Raw genomic sequence first — 27,469 nt, forward strand, 5'->3', positions numbered from 1 at the left:
GTATTTCAAGCTGATCCAGACCACTATAATTCAAGCAAGATCTGAATTATACACATTGCCTTAGAATGAATGACTTGCTATCAACAACAAAGAAACAATCACTTTTCAAAAATATCGCTTAAGCAATGGAGCAATGAAGAACTCATTTTTGAAAAAATGTACACACCATTCCAGATAATCCTTAGATAGACTTGCAGTTTGAAAGGAAGAGCAATTTTTTCCCCCAGACTCTCAATATTTGTATTAAAATATTTACTCAGAGTTTACAATGGGCTGGATCGAGACTTCACTCCTGCTGATTTTACTCAGGGGAGATTCCCACAACAGAGTAAAGAATCTTTCTTCTGCTTTCCTTTCTCTTTGTAGTCCCCAGCACCACCACCCGCTCTCTTCTGGAGGGTCCAGGGACCCCCCCCCCTAGAAAAGTGGGGCAGGGGAGAGGGGTGCTGGGGGCTATAGGGAGAGGGGGAATCACCTCCACTTGATCAAAAACCTTCTCTGGACAGAATGAGTCTTTCTATCCAGGGAAAGCTATCTTTGTGTTCAACCCCATTGCTTGTATTCTACTGAAGAGAGAAACAAAGAAGAGGGAAAGCTTTTTAAATAGAGTGAAAACAAATTTTTAGTAAGAAGACTGTCAACTGTTTGATGAATTTACATATTTCACTAAAACATCTATACAACACAGGTACAGTTTAACTTATTTCTAGGTTTGCATGGAAATTTAAGAGACAAGTGATGTGATTTAATCTCACATATATTTAAATAAGGGACGCGGGTGGCGCTGTGGTTTAAACCACTGTGCCATTTGGGCGTGCTGATCGGAAGGTTGGCGGTTCAAGGCCCTGTGATGAGGTGAGCTCCCGTTGCTCGGTCCCAGCTCCTGCTAACCTAGCAGTTTGAAAGCACGTCAAAGTGCAAGTAGATAAATAGATACTGCTCTGGCGTATCTATGGGACACCACCCATATATGCTGAAATATTCACCATTAAAAACCCCCAGAAAACACCATGCAGTTATGTCAAGGGTGTAGGGCCAGGCTAGAAACGTTTTTCTCCAGCTTTATCTTTCTCTCTGCAGGGATTCATCTGTTGAAGAACATTCAGCCATATGACCCCCATCAACATTCTGAAGTGGTACAGCCCCGACACAGATTTATCCCCTCAGAGAGAATGAGCCATGGTTGCTAAAGAAAGATGCTCAGGTGCTCAAGTGATGAAGCCAGTGCCTTAAGCAAGCTCTAAAACTGAAAGAAAAGTGAGGGGAAATCAATCAGTCCTGTGGGATGGATCTACAATGACTTCCTTTGCCTCTAAGCCATGTTGTTGTTTTGTTTTCTAAAGTGCCTGTGCTTTTCTAATGGGGATTTCCCCCCTTGCTTGTATACCACACTAAGAAAAGGGTCCCTATAAGGTAGAGACAAGACCAATAGTCTTATTTTGAACTCAACCTGAATCCCTTGAACAGAGGGAGAACATTGCCCCAGTTCGACAAGTTCTGCTGGAGACCCATTATGTAGTCATAATTAGTTTGACCACGGTACGGTGGACTCAGTACCCACAATTTCCTTCTAAGTCACAGTGAAAATCTACAGGTTTCCTCTTGGTTGTCTATTACTGCAGTTCTTTGTGTGCACATTAGTTTCCAGTAAAGATACTGAGGATAGCATTGCAAATTCCCCAAAAGCAGACTTTTACTGAATACATGGGAATATATGGTACACTAGGAGCGTAGGGCTTGCCGATCAGAAGGTTGATGGTTCGAATCCCCGCGATGGGGGAAGCTCCCATTGCTCAGTCCCTGCTCCTGCCAACTTAGCAGTTCAAAAGCACGTCCAAGTGCAAGTAGATAAATAGGTACCACTCCACTAGGAAGGTAAACAGCATTTCCGTGCACTGCTCTGGTTCACCAGACGCAGCTTAGTCATGCTGGCCACATGACCCGGAAGCTGTCTGCAGACAAACACAGGCTCCCTCGGCCAGTAAAGCGAGATAAGCGCCACAACCCCAGATTCGTCCGCGACTGGACAGTCAGGGGTCCCTTTACCTTTACCTTTAGGAGATTGGGTAGCAATCTGGGATCCAGAGAACTCTCCCATCTCTACTTTTATCAAAATAAATAAATTCATTTAAAAAAATGTAATGAATTAAAAAATGGTGCAATATAAACAACACTGTCCTGGGTCCCACAGTATTGGTATAACACCAAAAGTTGATTTAAGGTGAACACAAAAGTAGAGATTCAGGTAGCCATGTTGGTCTGACACAGTCAAAATAAATTAAAAAAATTAAAACATTGTCCAGTAACACCTTAGAGACCAGGTAAGTTTGTTCTGGGTATAAGCTTTTGTGTGTTGTTTAATATATATATATATATATATATATATATATATGCTTTCGTAGATTTTCACGGGTACAGGAATGCAGGTTTTGGTGTCCTCGGGTGTCTTCCCGTGTAAAAGTTGGGGTGTCTAGGCGACGTTTCGGCGAGGTCTCACTCGTCATCTTCAGGCTGGTGCTTTCGGCTTCTTGTTACTGGAACAGAGCAGGATCTCAGTGTTTGAGTTCCTATAAATACTGTTGAGGAGGTGTGGTGTATAGCCTCCAATGTTCTGGGCAGAGAGGAGGTTCCCAGGCTAGTGTGCCTTTTCTTCTTTTGTTCCTTAATTACTTGAGGGATATCTTGAGTGATTTCTTGAGTGATTTCCTGAATCCCACTTAGGTGGGTCATTAGGTGTGGATTAGTTGCTAAAGCCTTCGTGTCTTGAACTCTTGAACTTTGTGAAGAGTTTTTCTGAGAAGATGGCTGTACTGCACTTGGTTGTGCTCTGGCTTGGCTTCGTGTATAGGGGCGAGCTGTGGTTTTGTGGCCTGTGCCAGCCAGATCTGTGTAGGGATTGCAGGGGGGTGCAGCATCCGGAGGTGCCACCCTGGTTTGGCTACTGGATGGTGTCTGTAATTTATCTGTGGAGAGGGTCTGGGTTTGGGTCTGGTGTGGTTGATTGGTGATGGCGTTCTGTGTGCCTCTGGATCTGGTGTCAGATTTTGTGGGGAGGGCTAATTTCCAGATGTCTGGCAAGCGGGATGTGTCGTCACGCTTGTTCATGTTGTGAGGGTGTTTCTCTATCTCGATGGCTTCCATGATTATTCTCTTGTGGTGATGTTCCATGTTAAAGAGCAATTTGGAATCTGCAAAATTAATTTCGTGTCCTGTTTCTTTCATGTGTTGGAAAAGAGAGGAAGTTTTTTCTTCTTTTTTGACGGCATTCTTGTGTTCTGCGATCCGTGCATTTATTCGTCTGTTTGTTTGTCCAATGTACGTGGCTGGGCAGACTTTGCAGGGTATTTCATAGACCCCTTGGTTTTCCAACTGAATTTTATCCTTGGGGTTTCTGAGGATATTGGCTATTTTTTGGTTGGTGCAAAAGGCTGTTTTGATATTGTGTTTATGGAGGATTTTGCTAATTTTATCTGTAGTGCCCTTGATATAAGGAAGGAGGGCTATGCCATTGTTTTCTTCTGTGTCTTGGTTTTTGGGGGCTGGAACACCCCCTGCCAACGTGGGAACCAAGACACAGAAGAAAACAATGGCATAGCCCTCCTTCCTTATATCAAGGGCACTACAGATAAAATTAGCAAAATCCTCCATAAACACAATATCAAAACAGCCTTTTGCACCAACCAAAAAATAGCCAATATCCTCAGAAACCCCAAGGATAAAATTCAGTTGGAAAACCAAGGGGTCTATGAAATACCCTGCAAAGTCTGCCCAGCCACGTACATTGGACAAACAAACAGACGAATAAATGCACGGATCGCAGAACACAAGAATGCCGTCAAAAAAGAAGAAAAAACTTCCTCTCTTTTCCAACACATGAAAGAAACAGGACACGAAATTAATTTTGCAGATTCCAAATTGCTCTTTAACATGGAACATCACCACAAGAGAATAATCATGGAAGCCATCGAGATAGAGAAACACCCTCACAACATGAACAAGCGTGACGACACATCCCGCTTGCCAGACATCTGGAAATTAGCCCTCCCCACAAAATCTGACACCAGATCCAGAGGCACACAGAACGCCATCACCAATCAACCACACCAGACCCAAACCCAGACCCTCTCCACAGATAAATTACAGACACCATCCAGTAGCCAAACCAGGGTGGCACCTCCGGATGCTGCACCCCCCTGCAATCCCTACACAGATCTGGCTGGCACAGGCCACAAAACCACAGCTCGCCCCTATACACGAAGCCAAGCCAGAGCACAACCAAGTGCAGTACAGCCATCTTCTCAGAAAAACTCTTCACAAAGTTCAAGAGTTCAAGACACGAAGGCTTTAGCAACTAATCCACACCTAATGACCCACCTAAGTGGGATTCAGGAAATCACTCAAGAAATCACTCAAGATATCCCTCAAGTAATTAAGGAACAAAAGAAGAAAAGGCACACTAGCCTGGGAACCTCCTCTCTGCCCAGAACATTGGAGGCTATACACCACACCTCCTCAACAGTATTTATAGGAACTCAAACACTGAGATCCTGCTCTGTTCCAGTAACAAGAAGCCGAAAGCACCAGCCTGAAGATGACGAGTGAGACCTCGCCGAAACGTCGCCTAGACACCCCAACTTTTACACGGGAAGACACCCGAGGACACCAAAACCTGCATATATATATATATATATATATATATATATATTTTATTATTAATAATAATGAAATGAATGGTACAACAACAATGGGCTAATGGAAGAAACCAAAGACCATTTAGAAGTTTCTACTGCCTCATCGCTCTTTCATCACTCTAAGGGCACCTCAAACTACCCAAACTACCAGCATAACAGAAGAAGAGGGCTAGATGTTCCCAAAATAGGCAATGCCACAAACAAGGAGTACAGTGGTACCTCGGGTTGAAAGCTTAATTTGTTCCCGAGGTCTGTTCTTAACCTGAAACTGTTCTTAACCTGAGGTTAAGAACCACTTTAGCTAATGGGGCCTCCTGCCGCCACCGCACAATTCCTGTTCTCATCCTGAAGCAACGTTCTTAACCTGAGGTACTATTTCTGTGTTAGCAGAGTCTGTAACCTGAAGCGTCTGTAATTGGAATTTTCCCAGAGGGGTGCAATTAGACAGGGTGAGGGTGGCAAATAAGCTTTTGGGTGCTATGGTTGCATGTCACTGACAGGAAAAGTCAGCATCAAATCTTACTTCACAAGCAAGACCAGAGTAAAACTAATCTACCCAAACTAACAAAAATGATGAAATATGCTTGGTTTGGTTTTGTAATTAAGCTAGACAAACGGTTTCCAAAGACTATTATTTTTGTTTCTTTTCAGAATGTGTATCATGTAAGATTTTATAAAAGGTATTAGAAAATTTGTGATTAGTTATAGGTAACACAAAGGTAAATAACTCTGGAACAGAAAGCATTTTCGATTAATGATTTATTTAATAACCTGAATTTACAGTTCAGCTGCACAGGTTGCTGGATAATGTAGCATGCATTGCTTTGTAGAAGAACTGACAGCTTACAAACAAGTGCTCGTTATAGCAACTTATGTATAGTAAAAAAAGAGAATTACTGGATTTATATAAGATTGGTTTAAATTTATACATTAGGGTGATTTTGTTGTTAAATTAATAGTTGTATTTTAAATCAGGATGCTATAGTCTGTATCAGTACAGAAAAGTTCTAAGGGAACACACACCGCACATTTCTGTATGGATTTTTTAAATTAAAAAATGTACATGGAACGGATTAGTGAATCACACATAATGCACCCATTCGTTGCAAATGAAGCCAGTTCTGCATTGCAGCTATTTTATAACTCACCGAAGACTTCCAGTTGAATATGCCATTTGCTTTATAAAGCACAGAGTGCTATTATTTTAATTGTATAAATGGAAATTGCTATGTGCAATAACTATCATGCACATCTAAGGTTGGTTCCTGCTTCTCCCTCTCCCTACATGGGCCCCATTAGCTAAACCAACATTTACTTAAAGGCAATAAATTTTCTGAAGAACACATTTCTCCAAATTTAATTACCGGTCATTTTATTTTTCCTCCATGGTTTAACCTCTCTTCAGTTTCTGATCAGTTGTATCATAAATCTATAATGGCATCCAATACTTTAGAGAAACTGCTGAGCAAGGAATAACGTGTCCTTATTTTCAGAGCTATGAAATGAAAATATGGAGGGAAACATGTCATCCAGAACTACACAATTTGAACACTTGTGCCCTGACAAGAGCATACAAATTCACCCAAAACACAAGCAATTCCAGTATAAACTGACCCAACAAAAGAAATAAAATTGCAGCTAGGGGGAAAAGGTTATCAATCTGCATAGCCAAGCTGGCTGAGGAAGATGGAAATTGTAGTTTAAAACATCTGGAGGGAACAAGGTTCTAAACTGGGTGATAGAAACATGCATATTTGTTGGTTAAATTTATATCCTTCCATGTGCAACATCCAATACAAGACAAATAAACAATATAACTTGCACTTGGACCATGAAGGCTGATCGCCGAAAAATTGATGCTTTTGAATTATGGTGTTGGAGGAGACTCTTGAGAGTCCCATGGACTGCAAGAAGATCAAGCCTCTCCATTCTGAAGGAAATCAGCCCTGAGTGCTCACTGGAAGGACAGATCCTGAAGCTGAGGCTCCAATACTTTGGTCACCTCATGAGAAGAGAATACTCCCTGAACAAGACCCTGATGTTGGGAAAGATGGAGGGCACAAGGAGAAGGGGGTGACAGAGGACGAGATGGTTGGACAGTGTTGTCGAAGCTACAAACATGAGTCTGACCAAACTGCGGGAGGCAGTGGAAGACAGGAGTGCCTGGCGTGCTCTGGTCCATGGGGTTACGAAGAGTCGGACACGACTAAACGACTAAGCAACTAAACAACAACAACTTGCACTTTTAGGTACAGTGGCACACAAACCTTCAGGTCAGTTTAACAAACTATCACCATTAAACTAAACTATCACCATTAAACTATCACTAGCTGAAGGCCTAACAACTTTGATTACTGGGGAAAGCATGTCAAATCCCACCGTTTCTGCCAACCTCACTACTACCATGAGACATGGGCAACTTACACCTGCCTCAATGCCTTCTACACGCACTGCATCAGAAAGATTTTGGGCCCTGAGGGACAAAGACTCAAACAAAGATGTGCTCTCCTATGCCCACATTCCCAGCATGTCTGCACTCCTGTCTCAGCGACGTCTACACTGGCCTGGTTATGTCTACAGAGTAGAAAGTGGCAGGATCCGAAGGATGTGCTCTATGATGAAGCTGACTTCAGGCACCAGGCCTGCTGGTAGGCCATCTCCGTGTTACAAAGATTCTGCAAACATGACATGAAGGCTGGCAACATCAGCCCCGCCATGTGGGAATCCCTTGTAGGCAAAGGAATGGCCACTGAGCGCATAGAGAAGAAACTTCATGTCTCTCCTGTATTGGTCTCTACAGCCACAGCAGGCACTGTAACTTCTCCAACAGTTTGACTTCAGTTTGCACCACTTAAAGTTGACGTTGAAGGATGTTAATGCACATGTTGCTCTGGGGCCATGGCTGGAAGGAAGAGTGAATTCTGGAAAAGCAGGCATTACCGTTCCCTATTCACTCACCCAGTGCTTTTTTCTGGGGGGATGCAGGGGGATGCATACCCCAAAACATTTTGTGAATCTAAGTTTGGTCTATTGGGGGGCAGTATTTCAATGTGAGTAGGAAAATGAGAGCACCCCTAAACTTTTTTTTAGAAAAAAAGCACTGCACCCACCCACCCACCTCCACCAGTGGTATTTCTGTATGTATTTTTTAAATTAAAAAATGTACACGGAACAGATTAGTGAATCACGCATAATGCACCCGTTCGTTGCAAATGAAGTCAGTTCTGCATTGCAGCTATTTTATTATTCACCAAATACTTCCAGTTGAATATGCCATTTGCTTTATGAAGCACAGTGCTATTATTTTAATTGTATAAATGGAAATTGCTATGTGCAATAACTATCATGCACATCACCCATTCCTGTGATGGGCATGTATTCTGTTCCAAGGACAGAAGCTGGCAGGGCCCCACCTCTTGTTTTATCTATTACATCAGACAGTTCTGGGAGATAGGGAAAAAAAGGTATAGGGTCAGTCAGGATGGTTACTCTTCTTTTCAGGGGGGAGGTGTGCTTAGGATGGCAATGGATAGTTGGTTGGTTTGGCATCTGGCAAAGCCTCTCCTCCTTACAGAGGGGAGGAGTTGTGAGAAGGAGCCATTTCCCACGTTGGCAGGGGGTGTTCCAGCCCAGCTGGCTTGGCTGCCACGCCACGCCCCCAGGTAGCCAACCAATCAGGTGGAGGCTTGGGGGCAGGCTTTAGCTGCTCAAAGGCGGCTGCGGCAGCACTTCCCTTTCATTCCGCTGCTGGTTTTCGTTGGATCTGGCAACACCTTTTAGTGTGTTTTGGAATGACCTTCCTACCTGCATTGCTCAGGTGCCCTCACTGTACTTTTTACACACCTGCGAAAAACTTTGTTTTAGCAAGCGCACTATGACTAAAAAAAAATCTAGGTTTGCTTTACAAGCTTAACTGATTTTATTTATGATTATCACACGTCTACTTTTTAAAGCAGTTTTGTGTATATAGCTGTGTGTTTATCAGTGTTATTATGTACACACTATAAGAGTTTGGGACGCGGGTGGCGCTGTGGGTTAAACCACAGAGCCTAGGGCTTGCTGATCAGAAGGTCGGTAGTTCGAATCCCCATGACGGAGTGAGCTCCCGTTGCTCGGTCCCTGCTCCTGCCAACCTAGCAGTTCGAAAGCACAAGTAGATACAGTGGTGCCTCGCAAGACGAAATTAATTCGTTCCGCGAGTCTCTTCGTCTAGCAGATTTTTTGTCTTGCGAAGCAACCCTATTAGCGGATTAGCGGATTAGCGCTATTAGCAGCTATTAGCAGCTATTAAAGGCTTAAGGGATTAGCGGATTAGCTGCTAAAAGGCTATTAGCGGCTTAGCGGCTTAGAAAAAGGGGGTGGGGAGCGAAAAAAAATCTCAAGACTCGCAAGACATTTTCGTCTTGCGAAGCAAGCCCATAGGGAAATTTGTCCTGCGAAGCGCATTGAAAAATGGAAAACCCTTTCGTCTAGTGGGTTTTCCGTCTTGCGAGGCATTCGTCTTGTGGGGCACCACTGTACAAGTAGATAAATAGGTACCGCTCCGGGAGGGAAGGTAAACGGCGTTTCCGTGCGCTGCTCTGGTTCGCCAGAAGCGGCTTAGTCATGCTGGCCACATGACCCAGAAGCTGTATGCCGGCTCCCTCAGCCAATAAAGCGAGATGAGCGCTGCAACCCCAGAGTGGGTCACGACTGGACCTAATGGTCAGGGGTCCCTTTACCTTATAAGAGTTTAAGCTGTCCTTGTATCTTTCTGAATAATAATAATAAAAACCTATCTGATGGGCCTCAGGAGGAAGAAAAAGAATTGGAAAGTGTGCTGAAGTAGTTCTCCAGCAGACAGAGGCAGGCGTTTGTCCTCCTTGTAGCAGAGGCGTAGCACCGCAGCACCCAAACAGTGGACGGATAGACAGGGAACATATGGGGGTTTTGGCCATATCTACTTCTCTCTTTGTGAATTATTCTCTAGCTAGCTGGTTTCAGGAGATGTTCTGCTCTAGTCTTCTACTGACAATGTTGGATTAGTACCTCAACTTATAGATCCCTTTGCACATTGCATAATACATGCAGCTGTGCCTGAGAAAAACATAGCTGCCAAGAGTTGAGGGCTCAGAAAGTAATGTAAGTTTAGGAGGGTGCCAGAGTTCAAGAAATTCATGAAACGTTATGGGTGGGCTTCTTCCAGCATCAAGTGGAAATTCCAGCGGCTTTGCCCCAAGCAACTACCCAGAAGCGTGGTGTTCTGCGGGGACAACTGAAATAAATCCTAAGCACTTCCCTGAAGTTTTTGTTTTATTTTTGCAATCTTCATGGAACTACCGTATTTTTCGCACCATAGGGCACACCTGACCATAGGGCGCACCTAGTTTTTAGAGGAGGAAAATACGGAAAAAAAATATTCTGAATCAAATGTTGCACTAAACTATTTAAAGCAGCAAAGCGGGCGGCTCCTGTCCACTTTGCTGCTTTAAATTGAGCCTCAGAGGAGGGTAGGAAGGGGAACAATGGCTTATCTAAGTCCCGTTAATAATGCTGAGCCTGACTTATGGCCATCGAGATTAGCCTGGCCATCTCAGTGGAAATCTGGGGAGGCTGGGGTGGACTTTCCAGTGGTCAAAGTGTGGTTGTGTCTTCCTGCCCGGCCTCTATTTCCTGCCCTCTTTCCCCCCTTCACCCCTGCACCCTGCTTTGAGGGAAGGAAGCAGAGCCATGGATCCTCTGCTCGCAACTGCAGTGGATTCCCTCCACTTTGAAGCAGGAAAGTGGGAGAGGAGCTGCTTACACAAGTGTAAGCTGCTCCCCTCCCACTTTTCTGCTTCAAAGGGACCCCGGGAGAAGGGAATCTGCTGCATTCGCCAGCAGAGGATGCATGGTCCCCTTCCTTCCCTCCTCCGTAGTTGCTTTGAAGGAGGAAAGTGGGAGAGGAGCTGCTTACACGAGTGTAAGCTGCTCCCCTCCCACTTTCCTGAGCAGCGGAGGATCCATGGTCCCCTTCGTTCCCTCCTCCTCCTCCGTAGTTGCTTTGAAGGAGGAAAGTGGGAGAGGAGCTGCTTACACGAGTGTAAGCTGCTCCCCTCCCACATTGTCGCTTCAAAGCAATCACGGAGAAGGGAATCTGCTGCAGCCTCGAGCAGCGGAGGATCCATGGTCCCCTTCCTTCCCTCCTCCTTAGTTGCTTTGAAGGAGGAAAGTGGGAGAGGAGCTGCTTACACGAGTGTAAGCTGCTCCCCTCCCACTTTCCTGATTCAAAGCAATCACGGAAGAATCCCTGTGAGCAGCGGAGGATCCACGGTCCCCTTCCTTCCCTCCTCCTTAGTTGCTTTGAAGCAGGAAAGTGGGAGAGGAGCTGCTTACACAAGTGTAAGCTGCTCCCCTCCTACATTGCCGCTTCAAAGGGAGCGCGGGAGGAGGGAAGCTGCTGCAGCTTCCCCCACCTCCCTCAGAAGCCGTGCGCTCTTTAAAGGGGCTGCGCGGCTTCTCCTGGCTTTTCTGGGAGGTGCAGGGATTCCCCCACCTCGTAGAAACGCCCGCAGGAGCCGCGCAGCCTTTAAAGAGGGCGCCGCTCTTTGGGGCTTTTCCCCGAGGAGGGAGAAAGGACCGATGCGGCCAGTCAGTCCCTTCTCCCTCCTGGAGAAAAGCCCTCAAGAGCGCACGAAGCTTGTGTGCGGCTCTTGGGGGCTTTTCCCGCCTGCCTCCCCCTTGCATTCGCTCCATAGGACGCGCACACATTTTCCCTTGCTTTTTAGGAGGGAAAAAGTGCGTCCAATGGTGCGAAAAATACGGTAAGTGAGTAGAATTCACATCCTTTCCATTACTTATTATAAAGGTTCCGATTCAACCTTGGAAATAAACTAAAGCATCAAATTAGCAATTCTCAAAGCAAGAATCAATTCCATCATGCAATGCATCCAAAAATGCACTTACAGTAATTTGTTACAAAGGCACAGCATAAAATTAAGCCGACAGTAAATATTATTCATTAAAGGAAATTAATTTCCTGAGCAGATTCACCACTCAAATTATGGAAGGCTACAATGGCTTAGCATTAATGAATGGTAATTATAAAAATAAAAAGGAAGTACATCAGAGCCTCGTGGACGCGAGTGGCGCTGTGGGTAAAACCTCAGTGCCTAGGACTTGCCGATCGTATGGTCGGCAGTTCGAATCCCCGCGGCGGATGAGCTCCTGTCATTCGGTCCCAGCTCCTGCCCACCTAGTAGTTTGAAAGCAACCCTAAGTGCAAGTAGATAAATAGGTACTACTTTATAGCGGGAAGGTAAACTGCGTTTCCGTGTGCTGCGCTGGTGCTGGCTCGCCAGAGCAGCTTCGTCACGCTGGCCACGTGACCCAGAAGTGTCTCCGGACAGCGCTGGCCCCTGGCCTCTTGAGTGAGATGGGCGCACAACCCTAGAGTCGGACACAACTGGCCCGTACGGGCAGGGGTACCTTTACCTTTACATCAGAGCCTCACCTATACTTTTCTTGAGATCCAAAAATGCTTTGAGAGGGTATGGCACCTTAATCAGCTATCATTCCTTCTTACATAATGTGTAATTAAAAAATAACTATCAATGAAGGGCTTAGGGATATTCCAGGTTCCCTCCCTGAAGTTTTTATACACAAAAAGTCACACTGGCAAAGCCAATAGAGGAAGCTGAGTGACGCCCATTGACTTGTCAAAACATTTAAACAACAGGTCACTGAATGATGAGCAATATAATATCAAAGTATGATACACCATTGACCTACATCTCTAGATATAAGAATGGCCGCATGACCTAACTTTGAGCCCCACTGACTGAAACATGCCGTTAAATATATATTCCAGTCACAATATTTGGATGTTCACTGCCCTCAGTCTAGGTGTGCTAACATTATTCTAACAACAGAATTGTTGAGGAGTTAAATTTTGTCATGACTGATTATTCGTCTTTGCATTATCTGAAGGTGATGTCAAAACTTGGTTAGTCATTGCAACAGCTGTTGCAGGTTATGTTTGAATTGCCAGCATTATCATGGTAAACCATGATTACCATGCTTTCGCTTCAGTCCTCTACTAGTGTGAGCAAAAGCAACAAGCCACAACCCCTGGCTAAGTATTATGTCCAAACCAGGGACTGAAGTTTCTTTCACTCAATGGAACCATGACTACCAAGTGAAGATCAATCTTGGCTTTGCATTGTGGGGTTGTTGTTTTTTTTGAGCAAAGAAGAAGAAGAAGAGTTTGGATTTGATATCCCGCTTTATCACTACCCTAAGGAGTTTCAAAGTGGCTAACATTCTCCTTTCCCTTCCTCCCCCACAACAAACACTCTGTGAGGTGAGTGGGGCTGAGAGACTTCAAAGAAGTGTGATTAGTCCAAGGTCACCCTTGGACTGCATGTGGAGGAGCAGAGACACGAACCCAGTTCCCCAGATTACGAGTCCACCGTTCTTAACCACTACACTACACTGACAAAGCAGACCACAGTCTAGGTTTCAGACATGACACTAAGTTTAGGATTGTAATAATAATAATAATAATAATAATAATAATAATAATAATAATAATAGCACCCCAGCCACTCTGAGCAGCTCAAGCGGGAACCACCAACGTATTCTTGTGTGTATCTTTTCCTACTTTCAGAAAAGAGGAGAGAAATTCCATCACTCTTTAGAAAGGTCAATTCCTAAAACAATGTTTAAATGTGAAGTGGAAACTGAACTACGTATTATTCAGTTGTGTCACAACAAATTTGATAAACACCATCATGAAACATAAAATCTTAAGTAAATGAACCTAGTACATCAGCATTGCAATTGGATGAAATGACAAACCCATTTGACATTTAATGGCATTTCAAAGGCTGTGATCCTACTAAGCCACTAAAACCCAAGATTCCTATTTCCAAGTAAACGGTTATAGGATTGCACTTTCCGACCTGTATTTAGTTTTGCAAGTTATTGCATTTGTGCTCTACCTTTCTTCCAAGGAGTTCACATTGGTATATATAGGGATTTTTGCCTCTTTTCTCCTCACAAAAACAAAACAACACAAGAACATTGAGCCATGCTTGGGGTGGTCAAGCACATGTTGAGGCTTGCTGGCTAGAGACTCAGGAATGTCCATCACTTTTCCTAACATTTTCTATGGCTAAAGAAGCAGGTTGCTTCCACAACAGTTTACAAAGATCGGTGGGTATTTGGGTAGCATTTTTTAAAGTAGGAAGCATTGTTTTATCAGGAAGCACTGAGGATCCCTGGTGGGTGTAACAGTGCAGATGAGCGAGGCAAGCTAGCCTAAGTTCTGCAGCTGCTATTGCTGGTATATGGACCTTTGTAACATCTCACAGATCAACAAGGCCAGAACTAATGGCTCAGTGAAGCAGTGAAGCAGTGAGCAACAGCAGCAGCACGAAGTTGAGAATGGCTGGTGGCAAGCAGCAAGCAGCCACCTGGGGCAAGATACTAGTAGTGTTGTCAGTGGCTACCACAGGTTCTTTCATGAGGTGAACAAAAAGCTAGTGCTCATTCTGTGCTGGTGCAGAGGGTGAAATAATGACTGCTCCTAAATTGTGGCTGCCACAAGCGTTTCCTGTTTCCTTGCAGGAAGCTTTGAGGTGAGCCTGTGCCCAGTAAGGGGAAGGGACGCGGGTGGCGCTGTGGTCTAAACCACTGAGCCTCTTGGGTTTGCCAATCAGAAGGTTGGCGGTTCAAATCCCCGTGATGGGGTGAGCTCCCGTTGCTCTGTCCCTGCTCCTGCCAACCTAGCAGTTCAAAAGCATGTCAAAGTGCAAGTAGATAAATAGGTACCAATCCAGTGGGAAGGTAAACGGCATTTCCGTGCGCTGCTCTGGTTTCATCAGAAGCGGCTTAGTCATGCTGGCCACATGACCCGGAAAAACTGTCTGTGGACAAACGTCGGCTTCCTCGGCCTGTAAAGCGAGATGAGAGCTGCTGCCCCCAGAGTTGTTCGCGACTGGACTTAACTGTCAGGGGTCCTTTACCTTTACCTTTTTTGCCCAGTAAGGAGAAAAGATCCCACCTGCCTGCACCTTTTCCCAAGGCTGGGTAATCTATTTTGAGACAAGAGAAGAGTGCAGATGGGGAGCTGTGTGTCTCCTCCAGAACCCTGGGAGAAAGTCTTTTGCTTCTGGGGATGTGATCCCCAGTGGGATAATGAGACTATTCAACACCATTCTTCCACTGGGGGATCTGGTAGTGGTAAAGGTAAAGGTAAAGGTAAAGGTAAAGGTAAAGGGACCCCTGACCAGGTCCAGTCGCAGCTGACTCTGGGGTTGCGGTGCTCATCTCGCTTTATTGGCCAAGGGAGCCGGCGTACAGCTTCCGAGTCATGTGGCCAGCATGACTAAGCTGCTTCTGGCGAACCAGAGCAGTGCACGGAAACGCCATTTACTTTCCCGCCAGAGTGGTGCCTATTTATCTACTTGCACTTTGACGTGCTTTCGAACAGCTAGGTTGGCAGGAGCTGGGACTGAGCAACAGGAGCTCACCCTGTCACAGGGATTCGAACTGCTGACCTTCTGATCAGCAAGTCCTAGGCTCTGTGGTTTAACCCACAGCACCACCGTGGGAGTCTAATCCCTGGTGGAGAAATATACTTTGCTGGGAGGTGCTCAAGACCTTCTCTTGCCCCAAAGGTAAACTCTTGTGCTTAGGAAAAGATGGGTTGCACCAGGGGTAGAAGTAGGTGCTTTGTGATGTTTTCACAAATGTGCTCAAGCTTTTCCAAGTGCCCAGAACATGCACAAAACTTCAGCCCCTTTCAGGTCAAACAGTGCATCTGTACCAAAGATGAAACTAAAGCTCCTTAGCACAATCCAACTCCAGCGCTCTGGAACTGTGTCATTCTGTTCTCAAGGAATCAAAGAGCTGCAGTCCAACCCCCTGCAATGCAGGGATCTCAACTGAAGTATCCATTGTAGATGGCTACCAAACCTCTGCTTAAAAACCTCCAGGGAAGAGGAGTCCACCACTTTCCACGGGAGACCCACTGTTGAACAGCTCTACCTGTCATAAAGTTCTTCCTGATATTTAGTCAGAATCTCCTTTCTTGTAACTTGAAGCCATTAGTTTGGGTCCTCCGTCTCTTGTTGCTTTAATCATACTGGCCCCCACTTCTGTCCCAACAGTACCAGTTGCGCGTGTAGGTCCCCAGGCCACCCCTCAAATAACTTCACACATAACACGTAATTTTAGTTTTGGTTTTTGGGCACTATTTTGGCCACAAGTTTATTAAATAACAAAATAAGTGAGTGGTTGTTTAGACATTGGTTATGACTATCTGTCCCCCCGCCTGGGACAGAACTGACATCCCGAGGTCCGATCGGAAGCCAGTAGAAGGGAAAGTCAAACTTGGGGGTCATTTGAGCTAAGCGTCGGACCCACGCCGCTCACCCCAGCAGCTCGCCGAAAGCTTGCCGGCCCTAGTCCCATGACAGGGATTCCCATGACAGGGATTGGGCGGCCCTGGTCCCATGACAGGGATTGGACGAAATCGTGGCAAGCCCCAGGATTCCTTTAACGGAATTCCCTTCAGCGCAATAGGAGGGGCAGGCACCGCCTGTTCAGACCCCTCCACCACCAGCATATTATAACCAATGCCTAACCGCAACCTTACAAGTTGTGACGAATTGCTGAGTAGTAGGCAAAAACGAAATGGCACAGCCAATCACCAAATGGCAAAATTCCTACTAGGCCCCTGCGCCAAGGCAGACGACCCCATGACAGGCAAAGCAAGGTCAACCGGAAAAGAGGGCGGGCGGACGGGTGATCCGATGCACTCTGCAAAGAGAAAGAGAAACCAGAGTGCACCAATATTTAAAGACTATGGTCCCATCCACCAAATTTGCAACATAAAATTTGCCCCAGCAACCCGGTTATCCAATCACAATGCCAGGCAACAACTATTAACCTGCCTGGCAACAAGAGGCCTGGCCCGGTGGCCCACACCACAACACGTGCTCTCATTTATTGGAGAACACGCTATCCCACTCTTTCTTATCCCTACCCACTGAAGGAAGAGGGAGTTGCTCTTTGCGACCGTTTTTCTTTTATTTCAACTTCAGTAATGGACAGCAAATATATTAAAATCAATTAACGCATGTCAGTGAATGAGTGGCTCCTGTATTTCTCTAACCAAAAACACAGCCCCCAGCAACTAATGAGTGGCAGTTAAATATCCCAGGGCTCCAGTCAGGAATGCACAGGGTTTGGAAATTTAACACTCTCCTTGCAAACCATTGCCATAGCAACATGAACAAACAGCAGCAGAAAGGAGCCTGAAATGGGGGGGGGGTATCTCAAAATAAACCTTGGGTCAGTACAATTGGGGTTGGAGCAAACATTGAGAACCAAGTTCAGATTGAATAAAATCAGTTTAGGGCAGTTGGGAGAGCTCTCTCTCTCCCACCCCATATTCAGGAGCACATTTTTTAGGGTTCCCACTTTTCTTGCTAGCTTTGCATAGATATTGAAATAGGATTTTGTATGCATCTTGTTTCTGAACTACTTGTTCACTGCAGATATGTTTTTCAAACCCTTGCAAGTCAAGAGAACACACAAGTTAAGACAAGTCTTAAAATATATGCTGTAAAGCAGATATTCAAATGGTGACACTTTGTATAAGGAGTGGAATACAGTGGTACCTTGGGTTACAGACGCTTCAGGTTACAGACCCCGCTAACCCAGAAATAGTACCTCGGGTTAACAACTTTGCTTCAGGATGGGAACAGAAATCATGCAGTGGTGGCACAGCGGCAGTGGGAGGCCCCATTAGCTAAAGTGGTGTCTCAGGTTAAGAACAGTTTAAGGTTAAGAACGGACCTCCAGAACAAATTAAGTTCTTAACCCAAGGTACCACTGTAGAAGTTTAGCCTGGAATGGTGCATGGCTTAAAAATATGTAACTAGTCTCACTAACACACCGACCCCTACTAAACATTACAAATATGGATTTCAGTAAGGAATGCCTTGGGCAAGATGGGAAAGCAGGGGAACAAAAATGTGTTTTCCTTTTCCTTCATGGTTAAAGGAGCCCGAAATGACACTCTTGGCCTACAGGGGCCACTGTTTTCTTTACACATTTATGCCTCTGGGGAAAAGGTTTTCAACCTTTTTGAGTCCATGGCTCCCTTGACCAACTACATTCATTTTGCGGCACCCCTGTAGCGCTCAGGAGCCCAGTTATATCAACCCATGCCTGCAGAGATGTAGAAGAAGAAGAGTTTGGATTTGATATCCCGCTTTATCACTACCCGAAGGAGTCTCAAAGCGGCTAACATTCTCCTTTCCCTTCCTCCCCCACAACAAACACTCTGTGAAGTGAGTGGGGCTGAGAGACTTCAAAGAAGTGTGACTGGCCCAAAGTCACCCAGCAGCTGCATGTGGAGGAGTGGAGACGCGAACCTGGTTCCCCAGATTATGAGTCTATCACTCTTAACCACTACACCACACTGGCTCTCAGAGCTGGCAGCCTCTCCTTGGGAGTCCTCCTGGCAGCCGCTGCTGCCACCCCAGGTCTCTGAGGTGCCCCCCCCCCCGCCCCAAAGAGAGGTGCCTCCTCACACTGTCCATTCCCAACAGCAAGGGCTGGAGGACTGGCTGGCTAGGCTCCCTCGCCCACTTGCTTGCTTGCTCCCAGGCCACCTCAGCTCCTGACAAATAGCACCCCCTGACCAGCCCCAGAGGCACCATTCACCTGTGGAGCTTGCAGCCAGGACTGCTGCAACAAACAGCTCTGCAAGCCTTTGGGACGCAGAGATGCGAGAGGGCATCAGAGGAGAGAGAGAAGGAAAGAGGAACAGAGGCCCATGTTGCCTGCGGCACCCTGACCATCATTCAAGGCACCCCAGGTGAAGACCACTGCTCTAGGGTAGAAGGACCACAAATTCCTTCCTCTAAACATTCTGCATTCACCTAAGCAACACTTCCCACCTCTCCCTTGAGCTCACACACTGTAAAAGAGTTCATGTGTGGGACCGTGGTGAGAAATGAACTGAGAATGGTCTGGGTTATCTTCAGGGGCCCTGATACTGAAGAAGGCACAGAAAACTTAAGGTTCGTGTCTGCTCATGCCATGAGTTTTGCTCTGGACAATTTGTGGTGCACAAAAGAAAATGTATATTTTTTGCTACAGCACTAGATCAGGCTCATAAGATGGGCTGATCCTAGAGATGGAGTGGGGCTAACTGATTATCAGCAGCACTGAGAAGCAAAACAGGTACAAAATCCTGTAACAACACTTTAAATAAATATATGTCAATGTTTGCAGATGTCCTTCCTGACCACTGTACATGCGAACTGGGTCAGTAAGTCTTTCAACAGGTAACGTATGGGAGTATTTCCTTAACATGCCTCCAAGAGTAAATATTGCAGCCACATAAATTCTCCCAGGCCCTGTCTGATGAACAAGTAGCTAGCTCTAACACAAAGCTGTTCACTAAGCTTATTGTAACACTTTGGTGAAGGAAAACTTAAGTGAAATGTTTGAGTGGAGTCATTTTGGGCAGCGAGCGGGGGGAGGGCTGTACTTAAGTCTGTTTCATTCCTCCAACCCTTCAAGTATTTAGTTGGAAGTTACTATGCCAGGGCTTCCCTGTTCAGGGAAGTTTTTAATGTGTGATATTTTAGTGTATTTTTGGTTTCTATGGAAGCCGCCCAAAGTGGCTGGGGAAACCCAGCCAGATGGGTGGGGTACAAATAAATATTATTATTATTATTATTATTATTATTATTATTATTATGCGGGGAAGACGATTAGCATGCCATACCCTGAACAGGATTGGGTTCTATTATAAGTAGGCCTGTGTTGGGTATATAGTGAAGACACACTTGTGGGACATGTTTATGAAACTATATGTCACCTTCTGGAGGCAAAGCTCCTCCTGGGTGGCTCACAATACCATAAAAGCACTACCATAAAAATTACATGTATCTCAGTATGATGGTGGCATATATACACAAGATTGTTCCCGTTCCCATTCCCTCCTGCTAAGGTCCCCATTATGATATCTGTCTTTTAGGTAAAGGTAAAGGACCCCTGGTCAGTTAAGTCCAGTCAAAAGCGACTATGAAGGTCTGGCGCTCATCTTGATTTCAGACCGAGGGACCCAGTGTTTGTCCACAGACAGCTTTCTGGGTCATATGGCCAGCATGACTAACTAAACCCTTCTGGCGCAACAGAACACCGACACCAGAGCAGCGCATGGAAACGCCGTTTACCTTCCCGCTGGAGAGGTGAATATTTTTCTACTTGCACTGGCATGTTTTTGAACTGCTAGGTTGGCAGGAGCTGGGACTGAGCAACGAGAGCTCACCCCGTCGCGGAGATTCAAACCGCCGACCTTCTGATTAGCAAGCCCAAGAGGCTCAGTGGTTTAGACCACAGCGCCTCCTGCATTCCATCTGTCCTTGACATGTGGTTAATCCAAAGGCTAGTCAACTGGATGCATTGCACACTGTAGCACGCTATTTTTTCCAGATGTACACCTGGAAACATATGATAGAAAGGCTCAATAACTTAGAGGATGCAATACAACTGTACCCAGCTCTGTTTTCCATTATTTTTAAAGACTGTCTGTGGTCTCCACCTGTATTTGTGACTGCACTAACCTGCCTAGGAGAGATATACAGATTTAGCCCCAGGGAAATACTGTCTGATGATGGAGGACTCCAACTCATGTCTGTAATTGCATTGTACTGCAGAAGGCAATATTTTTTGCATCTCCCTAATGATCCTTTGGCATCATTTGCTGAAAGATGCCAAGATGCTTCAGAACTAAGACAATAATACAGTGAGATTTAATGATATCGAAAGCTAGGGCACACGTACTTTCTGATATAAAACTTCTAGTGGTTAAAAAGTTTCAAAAATTAATTGATCTTCTGGCAAAGCAAACAGAAAATTAAATTATACATTGGAACTCTCTCATTCAGAGGCGAATTTGGAAAAAATAAAGTGGAAAAAGATGGAATGCTTTCCACAATCACATGTGGCAGGTGCCCTGCTTTCCCTAAGCCCTTAAATCACATCAATAAGCACGATCTGTCAAAAGACTTAGTGAAGTACATTTGTTAAAACTCTTCCCAATTTACTCAGCTCCCATGAAGCAACTTACTGAAATATTATTTAATTCATAAAAATGCTGCCATAAAACTACTGTCTCAAATGGCTACGTTTTCTAAAGAGTCACTTTAAAATGTGCCTAAGAAAATATATTACATTACAAGGTACTTGTGTTCTATTCCTCGCACTTCATTTGTCAGCGTAACTTCCTACTTAAACGTTTAACCAACCCCCCAATTGGAGCAGCTGCTTTTGACTCATCATTTTAAGCAAATCTTTGCTGTACAGTTGTGTTTTAATGTCACCAGCTGTGCATTCTGTATTTTCAAAGCGGATGTTCAGCATAATTAACCACTGAACTGACCTATCAAGCCCAGTATGAGAACTTGCCCCATGTTCACCCGGGACAAGACGGTTTGAGCACATTGCACCGATCCTGGCCCAACTGTACTGGCTGACAATTACCGTATTTTTCTCTCTATAAGACGCACTAGACCACAAGACACACCTAGTTTTTGGAGGAGGAAAACAAGAAAAAAGCAACAATCCCTCTTGCTGTTCTGGCTTCTGGGATAGCTGTGCAGCCTGCATTTGCTCCATAAGATGCACACACATTTCCCCTTACTTTTTAGGAGGGAAAAAGTGAGTCTTATAGTGCTGGTTTTGACCTATAAAGCCTTAAACGGCTCAGGACCACAAGACCTCAAGGACAGCTTCTGTCCATATGAGTCTACCCAGACTCTAAAACAGGCATAAAACAGGCATAGGCAAACTCAGCCCTCCAGATGTTTTGAGACTACAATTCCCATCATCCCTGACCACTGGTCCTGTTAGATAGGGATGATGGGAGTTGCAGTCCCAAAACATCTGGAGGGCCGAGTTTGCCTATGCCTTCTCTCAAACCATCCTCTGAGGCCCTTCTTTTTGTGCCTCTTCCATGAGATGTCCAGAGGGAGTCAACACAAGAACTGGGCCTTTTCTGCAGTGGCTCCCTGCTTTTGGAATGCTCTTGCCAGGGAGATGTGCCTGGTGTCAGACGAAAACATTGCTCTTCAACCAGACCTTTGGATGACTAACATCCTATATATGGTACTTTTAAATGTGTTTGTGGGAGAGGTGGGAGACAGACGAGTTATTGGTTTCTTATTGGTTTGTTTTCTGCTTGTTTTTATTTTGTATTGTTTCTGCTCTTGTATTTCTATGTTGTGATCTACAAATGAAACGTGGCATACAATTTTATACCTCCCACTATAAGGGCCCTCGCCTGACACTGCTGCAGGCATCTGACACAACTCGGGAACCCCAGATGTTCTCACCCAAGCAGCACATTTTGGAGAATCTAAGATTGTATCCATCCACCGCAGATTGAAACAAAGCGGTCATTCCATCGCCAGCAAAAGTGATACCATCACCCACAAGTATGAGGACCAACCATCATGGAAAGCCAACCATGCAATATTTATTTAATCGCATCTACTATATGTAGCCCTATCCCAAAGGAGCAGGGACAACATTCTGTTCTCCCCACAATCTCCTTCCCAAGGCCACCCAAAGCTAGTGTAAGAAAAGAATAGGAGTAAGTTTTTGAGAGCACTCTCTGTCCAGTTTCGTAATATGCATTCAAGATGGGAAGAGTACAAGCAAATGGTCAGCACAGGGGGAAGCAGTTTAAGGACATCTGGTGAGGTCACCTAACTGGCAAAGGACCCATAGTGACAACAGTGCTGCTGTTCTTAAAATGAATGGAGCACATTTAGAAGGTGTAGCAGGAGGGAACACTAGTCTTTGTAGGCCCCACCTTTTGCAGATTAGACGAAAGCCCTGGGGTCTACAAAAATCCTGGAGATGGTACCACCGGTAAGGTTGTTTTTTGGGGGGGTAATAATAAAGAGGGTGTTAAGGGAAGGATGTCTAAGCTAAGTGAGAGCTAGATTGTCCAGGGATTAGTCAGAAGTGGGTATGCTGAAATGTACAAGATTAAATCCAGTTTGGGCCATATATGTGCCTCCAGGAGGCCACTCATACTGGTGGGTGGGCTGTAATGTTACAGATTCTTAACACTCTTCAAGGCCAGTCCTATTCAGAAAGTATTGCAACAGGCTCCAAATGCAGCTATTTATTTCACCAGGTGAAGTCATAATTGCAAGTTTATTAGCAACAACTATATTAACTGTGGAGTTCCAAAAAACCTACATAAATTACTTTACAAGAGTGGAACTGAGAATCCCCAGAAGATCCAACTATTTTGTAATGAACCTAATAAAATATGAGGTAAAATAGTTTTGGTAAAAGCTGAAAAAGTCCAAAGAGGCCTACTGAATAAAAGCAAAGTTTCAGATGTAAGTACTTCATTTGCAGTATATGTTGATACCAGGATATGTAATTTTTCAGAGCCTATGTTGCAACCATGCCAGGTGAAAATATTCATGCATGCTGAAAATCAGTAAAGAAAGAAGAAACACAACAAACTAGCAGAACACAGTTTCCACCCCAACTTCTTTTCCAATTTACAGTGGTACCTCAGGTTACATATGCTTCAGGTTACATACGCTTCAGGTTACAGATTCCGCTAACCCAGAAATAGTACCTTGGGTTAAGAACTTTGCTTCAGGATGAGAACAGAAATCGTGCTCTGGCGGCGCAGCAGCAGCAGCGGGAGGCCCCATTAGCTAAAGTGGTGCTTCAGGTTAAGAACAGTTTCAGGTTAAGAACGGACCTCCGGAACAAATTAAGTACTTAACCCAAGGTACCACTGTATTCCGCAAAATAACCGCTCATCATACTTGCACAAATTCATTGTTTCATGCTCTGTTTGATACGTGTAGAATGAAAAGGGGAAAAGATGAGAAAGGAAGTAAGACCATCTCTTACAGAGTTGGTGGCAAGAGTGAAAGCACCAAAGAATTTTGGGATCCACCTTGTAATTTATTTTATTATTGATTATGAACATTTATATCCCACCCTTTCACCAAGTTCCCACAGCAGTTTACAAACAGCAAGGTGTAAAAATAAATAATTAAACAACAACAACCCCACAGAAGTTTACATAGTTAATATCAAAACACCTGGCAGTAACATTCCACCAACCTTCAGGAAAACTGGTATCTGCTACTGCCGTTTTACACAAGGGAACCAAAAGACAATGACTTCTTGGAAGGCTAGTCTAACAGGGGCTGACTAAGAATCTGAGCTGTAATCACACAGGACAATTTGCTGTGAGGCCTACCAGCTAAATCGTGTCCTCCCTAAAAGAGGGCACATGTTGCGGTGAGACCTGGAGACTGACCTCCTGGTTGCGGGTGGGTCTATTGGATAGCCACAACGCCCGATTGGTAGGTCCCTCGTTGCTGGGTGTAATCTGGCCAGTGGAGTGCAGTTTGAGGTTTGAGGGACCTATTTAATCCCTTGCACGTGACCCAGAGATTCTCTTCCGGCTTGTGCAAACGGAACACATACACCCCACCTCTCCCTATATTTAGAGTATTTTGCGATTGACCTTGCTATGCCGCCGTGTGTCGTCAGTTGTTGGGACAGGGCACGGCAGGAACTTTCCCCACTTAGCTGATTGGCTGTTGCCATTTGGGTTTTGCCTGCTGCATAGCAAATCATCACAACTTGTAAGGTTGCGGATAGGCACTGGTTCATGAGATAGGGATGGGAGAACGGTCTTGCCATCCCTATGTGAAGGGTATTCCGTTAAAGGAATCCAGGGACTCAACTTGGTTTGGTCAACCCCTGAGAGGGGGTTGTGCCCATGCCTGAGTCCAGGGGAGCATCTGGGGGGAGTAAACAGAGTCTGTTCCCATAGGCTGACCTATGATAGAGCTCTGGGACAGTGCTACCTGCAATGGTGTAAGGAGCTAGTTGAACCAGAGCCTATGCAACCACTCACTTTCCCTGTAATCAATAATGTTGTGGCCTGAATTCTGACAAAAACTAAAATTTGAGTCAAGTGTGTATTTATTTCTGGGTCTGAACACGCAAATGTAAAAACAAAACAGAACACAAACAGAGCATTCTAACTCCAATGGGGAACAGCCATTCCTAGACATCATATACAACTTATTTTAAAGTGACGCCTAACTTTCAAGCGCCTGTAACTTATCCAGACAGTGGACTGGAGGCAAGATATGTGTGGTATTTCCCATTAATAAAAAACACATTAATAAAAGAATGTAAATCTTATTCTAGAGACACTTGTGCTATGTAGGCATGTCAGTATTTCATGAACTTTGACAAAATTCAGGGATCCAGATTTGACCTACAGGTTGTCAGTTAGACGTCTATTGCACTCCAGAAGCTGCTGAATCATCACAGCAAGGAATGCAGAAATAAATACAGCGGCAGAAAATGCCCCCAGCGAAAGCCAACTGTGCATCTCACACGTGAATGCTAATAACTGTAATAAAAGCTTTGTACTAGGACATACTGCATTCCAAATTATGGTGCGAGGTTGTCTTCAGCAGCACAGTGTCATTGCAGCATAATCTGGGATACAGAACGCTTCACGGATAGTTGCAATTTTTGCTAAAACATGGAGCAAAGCTTGACATACAAATTAAAAATGTCAAAGCTAAGCATTTTTACATGCAATTCTATATATGTGTACTCAGAAGTACTCATTCCAAGTTAAAGTGGCTTTAAATTTCCATTAATTACAAAGCAACGGCTGAATACGAGCTTCAGTCTTTCTCTGTTGGACTTAAAAATGCTTAACTGTGGCTGGATCATGCTCTTAATCTTTATTTAAAAAAGGTAAGTCCAGACTCCATCATTTCCCAACTCCCACCATCTAAGGAAGCAAAAATTAAACCTAACAATTACTGTAATATCACCAGCCATCCAATGTATAAAGGATCCATCATTCTTTTAGGCACTTTCATAACAAAACACTTTAATTTGGGTTCAAACTCTATGCTCACTGACAATTATTTGTCAATACTATTTTATATTTTTGCTTTGTTTATATTTCGTCTGTGGTTATTTTATTTTACTTGTTAATGCTATAAACCACCCTGGGGTTTTTCAGGAGGAAGGGCAGTTTAAAAGAGAAATAAATAAAATACAGAATTTGAAATCTGCGCCAGTTCCTAGTTTCCCTCACACTTAATCTCTGTCTTAACTTACATTTATTCAAAGTATCATACATTCAGTTAAGACACAATACAAAGATACAATAATCAAGATAATAACATTTGGACTACTGCTTATTCCAACTTTTTATGTACATTTCATGAAATCACATAATAAAACTTGCGTCAGACTTCCACAACTGCATGTTCCAGATGAACATGAACTGCATGTTCAACCATGATGAGGTGTGAATTGCAACATGGTATTCCAACTCACACCTTCTAAATCTAGCCAGGATAGGGAATCAATGCTTTTATTTTTTTGCAGCTTTTGGGGGTCAATTATATCCCTAATGGAATTACAGTGGTACCTTGGTTTAAGAACAGTCCGGTTTAAGAACGATTTGGTTTACAAACTCCGCAAAGCCAGAAATAGTGTCTTGGTTTGAGAACTTTACCTCGGTCTAAGAACGGAATCTGAATGGTGGAAGGGCACCGGTGGCGGGAGGCCTCATTAGGGAAAGCGCGCCTCAGTTTAAGAATGGTTTTGGTTTAAGAACAAACTTCTGGAACAGATTAAGTTCGTAAACCGAGGTACCACTGTACTAAGAAAAGTGAAGATCCATGCACACAAGGTATTATGGGGTCAATGTGACATTGCAAGTCAAATGCTGTTTAAATTCTTTCTTCATGTCTATCCCAGAATATTTTCTAAATGGCTTCGGCCCAGTATACCTGAAGGAGCGTCTCCAACCCATTGTGCAGCCTGGACACTGAGGTCCAGCTCCAAGGGCCTTCCGGCAGTTCCCTACTTGTGAGAAGTGAGGTTACAGGGAACCAGGCATAGGGCAGTAGTCATGCCCACCCTGTGGAACGCCCTCTCATCAGATGTCAAGGAAATAAACATCTATCTGACTTTCTGAAGACATCTAAAGACAGCCCTGCACAGGAAGGTTTTTAATGCTTGAGGGTTTTTCGTGTTTCAATATTTTTGTTGGAAGCAGCCCAGAGTGGCTTGGGCAACCCAATTAGATTGGTGGCATATAAATAATGAAATTATGATTATGATGTCACCAAAATATCCAAGAGAAAAAAACGTTAGTTGATGACAACCCATAAGTATGTGAACTCAAACAACTCTGCTACTACAACATAGCATTTATATAGCACTTTAACGTGTTAGAGGTGTTTCAGGTACATTTATATTATTGAAGTCCTTGCAGCAACACTCTGCCTGGTAGCTCAGTATCATCATCCCCATATTGCTGGGGCTGTGAACATGTCGTTTGTCTAAGGCCTCATGGTGAGTTCACGGCCATAGCAAAATTCAAATTATGGACATCCTGATTCATAGCTCACTTCCAACTATTACACTTTCACAAATTATAATGAATTTTGCGAAGGGAAAAAAGGACCTTAGGGTAACTTCTTCAACCCATGAGCCAAATACACACTGCAAAAGGTAAAATGTAAAAACACTGCCCCCCCAAATGCAGTATTAGCTTAATTTTTAAATGCATCTAATTATAGCTGAAAATTTGACATCAGACATTCTGTGGCTTGATTTCTGTTCTTAAAACTCTGAAACCAATTGCTTCATCTCTCCCCCCCCCCATTGCATAATTATTCCATGCCACTTGG

At 44.4% G+C, this 27,469-nt stretch overlaps 1 protein-coding gene across 10 annotated transcripts in view; it reads right to left on the reverse strand.

Annotated features, from left to right (window-relative positions):
• The window catches only part of SLIT2 (slit guidance ligand 2), a 232,426-nt gene that overhangs the window by 101,423 nt on the left and 103,534 nt on the right, over window positions 1-27,469 (reverse strand). The window lies entirely within an intron of this gene.

The sequence above is a fragment of the Podarcis tiliguerta genome (genome assembly GCF_965153285.1).
Source record: "Podarcis tiliguerta genome assembly, chromosome: 9".
NCBI lineage: Eukaryota > Metazoa > Chordata > Lepidosauria > Squamata > Lacertidae > Podarcis > Podarcis tiliguerta.